The sequence below is a fragment of the Alnus glutinosa genome, chromosome 12 (genome assembly GCF_958979055.1).
Source record: "Alnus glutinosa chromosome 12, dhAlnGlut1.1, whole genome shotgun sequence".
Lineage (NCBI taxonomy): Eukaryota > Viridiplantae > Streptophyta > Magnoliopsida > Fagales > Betulaceae > Alnus > Alnus glutinosa.
Genome location: NC_084897.1, coordinates 14,163,387 through 14,174,285, shown reverse-complemented (window position 1 = coordinate 14,174,285; position 10,899 = coordinate 14,163,387).

Here is a 10,899-nt window from a genome sequence, read left to right as displayed (position 1 = left end):
TTGAAATACAAGAAATTAAATAAAATCAAAATAACATTATTTTTATTAATACTATTTCACAAACAATCAACATATTTTTAAGATTTTGACCTTTTCGAAAAATTTTAAGACTTGTCATGCCATGCTTTAATACTTTGTTTAAAATGTTGCCCAAGAGTTCCCTTTCTCTCTCATAGAGCTCTCTCTCTCTCTCTCTCTCTCTCTCTCTCTCTCTCTCTCTCTCATTAATTCCCTCCCTATGAGTGACTAATTTCTCTTTGTGAGTGGCGACCTACTCTTCCCCCTTCTTCTTCCTTTTCTCATTTCTCCCTTTCTCCCCCCCCCCCCTTTTTATGCAACTTGGAGGCCAAATCTAACTCCCATATGCTCCCTACATCACCAACGCAGCTCCTTCTCGTCTTCACCAGTCCTTGCTCCACTTGCCGCCACCCTCCTCCACCACACGTGCACCTCACCTGCAAGGTCTGCACATGCTGCTATAGCGCATGTGGTCTGTACATGCCGCCCCCCAGTTGTCTTCATCGTCCGGTACTTCTCTTGTCGAACATTGCGATGGTGCTCCTCTTTGGTGGCTTCGATCCAGCTACTACTAGTGCTCCTACAGGTGTAAATGAGCTGAGCTACTCGTGAGTTTACTTAAGATCGGCTTGAATAAACTCAACTCATGCTCGAATCGATTATTAAATGAACTACTCGTGAACACGAAATAATGCTCGATTATTAAACAATACAAACTCGTATAAACTCGGTCCGGCTCGTGTAGCGCCCCAGTCACCCCAGATTTGAAGACATAAAATATAATGTCTTAAATAGAAATTTAAGACCGGATAATGAGGCAAAATGATATATATGAATATTTATGAGATTAATATTCATTGGTTTTTAAGGAATATTTATAGGATTAAATATTCATTAATATTTGAGGCACGTTTATAATTCTAAATTGATTAGATAAGATTATTGGACCTTAAGCTATAAAATCGAAATAGAGATAATTAAATCTGGACCTGGCGATTTATCCTTTCAATCAGGCGCTCGATCGTAGTGGAATCTCGATCACCCAGAAATGGCGATCAATCGACATAGTTTTACATAATGCAGGTCTCACCGAACACCTGTCTCTAGATATTTTAGGTAAAACTTATCAACTAAGTTAACTTGCTACCCACGATTACAATCCCCAACCCTTGGATCAAATCAACTTCAAGCGATCCTCGCCATCCGACACTTCTATAAATAAAAGGCATTCCCTTCTATGTTTTAGCACAAATGAACCGAAGCTCTTCTCTTCTCCTTGCTCTCTGTTTCTCCCTTTTCTCTCTAGTTCTCTTCTTTCGCTTCTTTCTTTGGATAGCAAACTAATGCTGCTCTTAGAGAAAGTAAAATTGTAGGAAAAAGAAATAGAATCCTCTTTTGCTCTCTCTCGATTTCACAAGCAGCCCAAAAAGGTTAGAAGCTTCAAAACTCTTCTTCTCCCTTTTTGCTAACTACTGTAAAACCATCATAAAAAAAAATATCCTCTCCATTCCTCCTTGATAAAACCTCTTGTCTCTTCCTCTCATCTGTTTTTTCTCTCAATTTCCAACAGGAAGAAGAAAAGGTAAGGAAATGAAAAGTCTCCAAAAACTCTCCCTGTTTCTCTTAAAATTCCAACAAGAAGGAGAAAACTCTTAAACTGTTCTCTCTTGTCTCTCTCGGTTGCAGCAGGGAAGGATCCCCTCCATCTCTTCTCTATTTCGGCCAGCAACCTAGTAGAGCAGCACCTCTCCTATTTTCTGCAGAAAAACACAACACCTTTCTTTTTAACAAAAGTGCAACAAAACTTCAACCCATCTCCCACTTCTTTGTCTTGATCAGTGGTACAAAAAGAAAGATAAGATGTCTCTCACTCTCTCAGTTCAGAAACAGAAAAAGAAAGAAGAAGAACTCTTCTTCTCTCTCTCGAGTCAACAATAAAATGAAAGAAAAAGAAAAGACAATAAGAAAAGAAATTTCACTCTCTCTTGGCCGATTTCTCTGTGTATTTGGAGTTCTTTACAAAATACCTCAAAGATATTTTGGGTAAGTTTCTAAACTAAGGCTTTGGTCTATTATTTTATTATTTAAAGTTGTTAGTTATCTAATGTTTAAAGTTATGTTTAACAGAGATTTTTAAAGTGGGTTATTTAATTGAATAAATACGCTGTTATGATGCTTGAGTAAAAAGGAACATTTTATAAAAGCGTTATTGCACTGCCCAAAGTTTTAAAAGGTTTTATAAAAAGCGTCGTTACTCTGCCCAATTTTATGAAAGAATAAAATAAGAATTCTTTTATAACTATGCCGTTATGCGACTTTCATGTTTTAAAAATACTATGGACATTATTTCTATCAATGGATTTGCGATTATTTTCATAAAAAGAATATTACACTTTTTAGCATATTAATGCTATTATAATGTCTGTTTTAATATATAGATATTTAAGGCATTAGGTATGTGTCGTAATAATGTCCGAACAAAATATGTGGTAATAAAATATACTTGACCTATTTTATATGTCATCGTTATATCTAAGTGACATTTAGAAATTAAGTTAAGATGGTTTAAAAGTCAGCGGTGATAAGAGAGTTTAAATATGTTTTAGTAAATTATGTTAATTCATTGTTGCATGTATACATCTGTGCAGTCATCATTTCTGTGGATCTTTATTTGAAGCAGAAAACTGTAAGTATTTCTAAAATACTTACTGAGAGTAATACTGGTTTCTATAATGTGGTGATCTCTGCTTTATTTAATTATATGTGATTTGTTTGGAATCTTGCATATTTTACTGTCATGAATCATGAGCCTACTAATAAATTGACATTTCATATTTTACTAGTATGAGTTGTGAACCTGTTAAAAGCAAGACCGGGGGTTAGAGGCCCACGACCCCAATAAATGTTAAGATCGGAGATAGTTAGAGGCCCACGGCATTTATAAATAATAAGACCGTATTATGGGTTAGAGGCTCACGACATCTATAAATGATAAGACCGAATCATGGGTTAGTGGCCCACAACTTCTCTAAATATCAAGACTGTTAATGAGACTGTGCATATTGAACTGTTAATGCGATTGTGCATAGAGAACTGTCATAATATCATTGATTGTGTATTATAAAATAAATCAGCATTTCATTATATTATTAAAAGCAATTGACTCACTTGATTATAGTATGAGATTGTGGTGATAACCACAATCACATATATGCTTATGCAGGACAGGAAAAATGCCAGGACTATTAGGATATTTATGCCGAACCTATAATATTTTTGCAGGACTAGAGGCCCACGGCATTTATAAATAATAAGACCGTATTATGGGTTAGAGTCTCACGACATCTATAAATGATAAGACCGAATCATGGGCTAAAGGCCCACAACATCTCTAAATATCAAGACTGTTAATGAGATTGTGCATAGAGAACTATCATAATATCATTACATTGTGTATTACTAAATAAATCAGCATTTCATTATATTATTGAAAGCAATTGACTTACTTGATTACAGTATGAGATTGTGGTGATAACCGTAATCACATATATGCTTATGTAGGACAGGAGAAATGTCAAGACTATTAGGATATTTATGCCGAACCTGTTATTTATGAATGAGGCTTTTATGTATTTTTGTTAATATGTAATGTTTTTACTTAAGGTTTATATGATATTAAAACAATGGTTACGTATTATTACTGCTGCTTGTGGCACATATGACAATGCTTTGTGTGTATTTATTATGTGAGAACGTCAAATTATATTATTTATATATTGAGGTAATTCAGTCAGCTCTGATGTGTTATATTCCCAAGTCTTTGAGAAAAGAATATATATTCCGCTGCCAAATCTCTACTCTGATGATGTCGTAACGTCACGTGGAAATCGAAAATTTTCACTTACGCCTTTTTGTGAAAGGCAGGGCGTCACAACTCGATTAATGCTCATAAACCCACTCGTCTAAGGATTGGCTCATTTATTAAGGCTCGACTCGTCTATATTTATTAATATATACATACATATAATTATAGAGATACATATAATTATTTATCTCATAATATATACATAATATACACACACACGCGTACATACACACAGACACACACACACATCATCAATGTATACGACTATATATATATTATAACAATGATCAATATATATTAAGTAGCAATAATTAATTTGTTTTATGTATATTGAACAGTAAAGATGAATAATATCAATACTTAATCATAAAATCAAATAACAATTTGGATATTTAATCATATTATTTATATAATGTAATAGGACCATATGATCATATAATAGAATAAAATTGTGTCATATGATCATATAATCATTATATCATATAATATGATTATATGATATGAGTATTATCATCAAATACTTATGAATTAGGATAATTATAACTCATAATGATCATACTTATTATAGATAATCTCGTAACTCATATGATATTATAGGAAATGACTGATATATATATATATCAATTATAGCCACATAATGTCATATAAGTATATAAATTCATATTAATTCAATGATTAAGTATCTAAATACTTCGATACAATGTATATTATATGTTAATAATTAATAATTAATATCATACTAACTAGTTAGAACATATATATTAATTAATATTGTTAATATTACAAGCTTAGTATTGTTAATGTTTCCTAACATACTAACATTAGTATGTTATCTCGTATTTTAATTAATATTCGTATGTTTATATTAATAAAAATATGTATATATGTATATTGACCATTAAATTAATATTTACTAACTTGGCATTACAATGTTAATCAATAACTTAATTAAAATAAGCTACATAAGTTATAGTTAGTTAGAAAGTTAATTAAGATAAGAATATTGAAAAATGAAATTTGACTTCTAAAATAAATAGCAAGTGTGTACACAAAGTGTCAACAAAAATAACTATGCGGAAAATAAATGACACAAGGATTTTTGTTAACGAAGTGAAAACTCAGTTAAGAGAAAAACCACTCCGGGGCAACCAAACCTAAGATATCCACTATTCAGAAGACAAAGCTAGATACAAAGCAGTAACACTCACATACCCCTGATGCAGTGGACATACCTTGCTCTCTAATGTGTAACCCAACACGAACGCTTTCCAACCAGGTCTCCTACTTGAAGGGGTCTTCAATGGAATCCTTTACCTTATGGCCAACCCCTAAGATAGATTTCAGTTGTAGCGCAGCAACAGCACACTTGCAATGGCTTCAGAGGAAACTTAATCAGCTCAACAATCTCTCAAAATAACTTCTCTAAGAACTTGTGGAATTCAATACCGAATTATTGCAGTTCTCAATGCACATGGGCCTCTATTTATAGGTTGAGGTACAGAATGGGCGACTGCAGTGATATATGCAGGTGCCGTCCGGACGGTCGCACGTCCGCTGCAAATAATTTCCATATAAGGCTTTCGCCTGTCCGGACCATGGGGGATGAGCGTCCGGACGGCTAATATTCAACACGCAATTTCCATATTTGCTATGCGCGCGTCCGGACCATGATAGGTAGTCGTCCGGACGGTTGAAGTCGAATCGGCAATTTCCTTAACTGATGAACGCGAGTCCGGACCAAGGCTGACTATCGTTCGGACGGTGATATTTGAATTGCGATTCTTGCCTTATGTATGAGCGCGTCCGGATAGGAATCCACGTCGTCTGAACGGTTGAAGCAATCTTCCCTTAAATTGAACTTGGAAAGAATCTGAAGCTGATCAATCACTGAGAGGCGTCCGGACGGGCTGCTGAAACGTCCGGACGGATGCAAGCTGGAACAGTAGCTTTTCGAAATAGTGAAGGTCCGGACGAGAATGCACGTCGTCCGGACAGATGATGCTTGGTCTGTCGGGCGTTCGGACGGATGGAACAGTGGGCAGATGGGCGTCCGGACGGGATGACACGTCGTTCGGACGGCTGACAGGAAACCGAAATCTTCTAACTTGTAAGCAGTGCAAAATCTTCTGACATCAATTTGAATAGTGGAATCCTTGATAAAAGCATCTATACATACAAGTGATTTTGTTAACCAGAATGAGCCAATCAAAACCTAACAAACTCCCCCCTTTGGCCATTCTGGGACAAAAATTACTTGACCGGTTTGGAAATACATTCCCGGTCCAAAAATAAAAATTACTTCCCATTTTTTGTCACAAAGGGACAAAGGGTAAAACAAAGTAATAAAACACCAAACTGTAATAAAAATTACTCCCCCTAACGGTCTCAGAAGGACCCGGGAAACAGAGTAATATAAGTTCAACAGTTTTACAAAAGTAGCTAAATATAACACAAATGTCACAAAAGAAAACTGAAAAGATAGCTACCAAAAACAAATTACAGCCAGAGAAACTTAATCATCCGCTGCCATGGGTGCATCCTCCTCATCATCACTACTGCAAGGATAATTGTACTTGAGGCACTCCTTTAGATCCAGCTGATTCTGCTCTACTCGCTTGTTGATGGAATGCACCTCCTGCTATATAGAAGTGATGGACTGCAGCATAGTGCTCATGCCTCCCTGAATAGTAGCCAAGGCCTCCATGATATGTGAAAAATTGATCTCCGGCTCTGAAGGAGGGACTGTCTGAGAGGATGAAGCCATATCTGGAAAGCCGACTAGCATGGCAGCAGTTGTGCATTAGACTTCATCAAAGTCTGCTTGCTGATGGGCTGCTGAATTTTCATCTTTGGTTCTCCAGTAATGTTGATGCCTGACTGAAGAATGATCTGAGTGAGCAGGTAGCCAAAAGGGAGACCGGTATTACCCTCATCATAGGCCTCCAACATAACGCTCATAATATGCTTGCATAGGCAGAAAGGCAAGCGGAGGTGGATGGCATAAACGAACTGGGCCTTCTTCAGAATCAGGTCACTGCGCCTGACAACCGGCCATAGGTTGTACTACACTATCTTGGCCAGCAAGCGATGAGCGGGAGACAGTGCGCAGATCCGGATGGTGGTAGCACACTCTTCGCCCTGTGGAACTGCATGGAAGAACTCTCGGAGATCATCCATAGAGGGGGGAAGCACCACCTCATTATAAGGACTGCCGGGCAGATCGAGGACTGGAACGCCTATGAAGTGATTGATGATCTGGGGATCAACAGTGATGATGTGCCCGTCAACAGTGGACTGCAGTACCATCCCACGATCATCATCCTGCGCCACCTCCAGGTTGGCATAGAAGAGTTTGACCAGCCTAGTGAGAACAATGCAGGCACAGGTGTAGAGGTATCCCTAGTGGTAAGTCTGAATAGTCTCATGAATACTATCCAGCGGAGGCACCATGATGTCAAATCGGACCACATTGCGCTTAACAATGACTGTGCGATCCATGATTTTGGTTTGGAATGCGCTCCTCTCTTCCTCAGTCCTTTGGCGGACCCTGCGCTAGGAACTAATTGCAAACATGATTTTGCACAAAGAAACCAACAAGATTTTGCCAAAAATAGTCCAAAAAGATTCTTGTTAGGTCATAAAAATTGGGCAGAGTAACGACAGTTCAAAGGACTATTTAAAAAAAGACAGAAATTATCACATTTATAGTCCCACAAAGTATCACCACAAATAATCCCAACATGCATCTCATAATCTCAAAAAAAATCAACATTCTAACAGTTAAAATAAACTGAAGAGAAAAGGACTAGAAGAATACCTGGATTTTGAGATTAATGCACAAAAAGACAAAGAGGGATGAGATAAGGCCAAAAACACTCAAGAAATAACTCACTAAAAGCCAAAAAGTGAGATTGTGGTGGGGTAGAGTGGATAGGCGGCGACCAGGGTATATATAGCCTCTGTGGGGTCCCCGTCCGGACGATGTATTAATGCCGTCCAGACGCGCGCTGCCTCGGAAATGAGCAGACTGGTCACGCGCGTCCGGACGATATATCCTTACCGTCCGGCCGTTGGTTGCCGCGTGCGTCCGGACGTAACTTGATCCCTATCTGGATGAGTAAGCTACGCCCGTCCGGACTCCAGAAGAAAAAAAATCATCCAGACAACGAAAATCTACCTGTCCGGACGTCAAGAGATACCGTTCGGACGCTTCACACTGAAAAATAGAAAAACTGAGGAAAATTTACAAAAATCAATTTTTCTCAAGTCAGTTTCAAAACACGCATGTATAAGCCACTGATAACACAATCAGAGAGCATCTTAAAACTAAGCAGAGATATAAAAGAGAGTTGAGATTTTAATCAGCACAAATATTTTCCTAGATATAGAAAATTAAAATAGTCAACTCAACTCATGCAATGCGTGTGTGTGTGTGAAGACATAACCCACAAGGTATGACTATCATAGATATGACAAAGAGCAACTAGATTTTCTAGACAAGAGAGAAAATCAATGTAAGATTAGTTAAAAGTCAAACCTTATAACTTACTAGGGCCTAGCCACCCTCATTTGATACACTTTCCCTGAGATGCAACACCTAATTGTTTTACTTGTACCATGAAGGACAAAGTAAATGTTTAACTTGCACGTAGAGGGCAAGGCATAAATCAAATTCAGCACATAAGCAGTGAATAATTAAAGCATAGAATTCATATGATTTACTGCTTGATTCTTATGATGTTGCAATCTAGAGGGAATGCCAGAGTTTTTAAGTTCTAGGTTCAACTAGCATGTGGTCAATTTGGCCATCTTATCAAAGACCTCTTCTCTTATCTAAAATTTCTAGAAACATAAAGTCAGAGAAGGAAAGATGTACCTTTTAGGGAGTTGTGGATAGTGCACAATTTTTCATCGCATGAGAAAAGAACCTATCCTACTTTTGCATATACAGGAAAACACTTGGCAAATTATAGTCAGAGACTCTCAATTATATCTAAGCAAAGTAAATTAATACTCAAAGATTTGAGATATCAGGAGAAAGTACATGCGATATCTAACATGCCAAGAAAAAAAAATCCTGTAAATTCTCCCCAATTTTTATTTTTTATTTTTTATTATTAAAAAAAATGCAATATGGAAATGACATCATATGCAAAGCATGATCAAACCTGTGAAAGCTTGATGATGCCAATACAGAAAAATAGTCGCTCGACCAGCTTTTTTTTCTCTTCCCCAACAAGTACCTGCAATGCTCTCTCACGAGAAATAGGGGGCAAAACAAATTGGTTCCTAGATTGCATAGTAAGCACAAAAATATAACAATTAAAAGTGCAAGCAATCAAACCCGATGCCTTAGGATTTTTTAGGATTAGGAACCAAATCCTAGGCATGAACACCTTCTCCTGCTTGGTGTGTCCATTCCCCCTCATGGGGTGAATGGTCTCATCCTTCCTGACCTATACCTGCTTCACCCGTGGAGATGGTTTGCGGGTCATGTCCATGTTGGCCATACTCCTTAGCATGCCTTGTATTAGGCTCAACAACCCTTCATAGCCATGGTTGCTAGTGGGCTTCTGCGGCTTTCTCTTGTAGCGCCTTGATTTGTTTTTCTTTGGTTTGCCACTCTGATAGGCAGGAACAAACTGCTACTGATGCCATGAAGCCTGAAGTGACGTAGGACGTAAAGTGCCTGATGTAGCTCTTGTTGGCAGCTCCTTCTGAACCTTCAACTTTTGAGCCTAGAGCTGTGGACAATTGAGTCGGATGTGACCGGTGATGCCGTAGTGATGGCAGGTGGGCAAGCTTCTTTTGTTTGAATGCTTCTTGACAGTCTCTGGAGAATTATAGTTAGCATTCTTACAAATAACATTGCCCTTACCTTTTATATGTCTCCTATGCGGAGGGACATATTTTGATGAGGAAGAATCATCAACTTCACTTTTCCTCATAGCATCCTGCTTAATCCAAGGCCTGTGGGATTTCAACAAATAACAATTTGGCCTAATATAACCAATTTTCCCACAATTATGATAAGTAGGAACAAACTTACCTCGTGTCCCTGATTCCTTGGACTTGAGAATCACACAATTATTCAAGCAAGAATTATCCAAACAAGCAGTGTCTACTATTACAGGCTTAATAATAATGGAATCTAATTCAAAATCAGAAGCATGTGAAGTAAAAGCACTCAAATCATCAACAATTAAACCAGGCTTGTTAGGAATATCTGAATGAATACAAAACATGCTCTTTAAATTATCACTAGAGAATCTTTTCAAGAGATCTTCAGATTCTTTTAATTTATTCTCAAGTTTATCAATAATGTCAAATAGAATGGTATTCTCAGATTTCAAAGAGTCAATCAAAGAATGTGATTCAGACAACTGAACAATCAAAGACTCTTTTTCTTGCTTTACCTTTTTGAGCTCTTTTGGAGAAATAAGTTTATTGAATTTTGCAAAAACTTTAGAGAGCTCAATATCATAATTTTCTTCATATGACTGAGAGAAATCCATGATAAAAGGTGTAATAAAAAAAAATAAAAGTCTCAAAGAGATGAGGATCACACTCAAGAAATAAATCCTTTCAACGGAGTGTGCCCGCTCTGATAAATTGACTTCTAAAAATAAAATGTGTGCACAAGTGTCAAAAAAAACTAAGCACAGTGGAAAATAAAAGACACACAGATTTTTGTTGACGAAGTGGAAACTCAATCAAGAGAAAAACTACTCCGGGGCAGCCAAACCCAGGAATTCCACTATTCAGAAGACAAAGCTAGATACAAGATAGTAACACTCACATTAACCCGATGCAGTGGTAGTACCTTGCTCTCTGACGTGTAACCCAACACGAACGCTTCCCAACCAGGTCTCCTACCTGAAGGGGTCTTCAATGGAATCCTTTACCTTAGGGCCAACCCCTAAGATAGACTTCAGATGTAGTGCAGCACACTTGTAACGGCTTTAGAGGGATCTTAAACTTCTCTGAGCTCTTGTGGAATTCAATACTGAATTCTT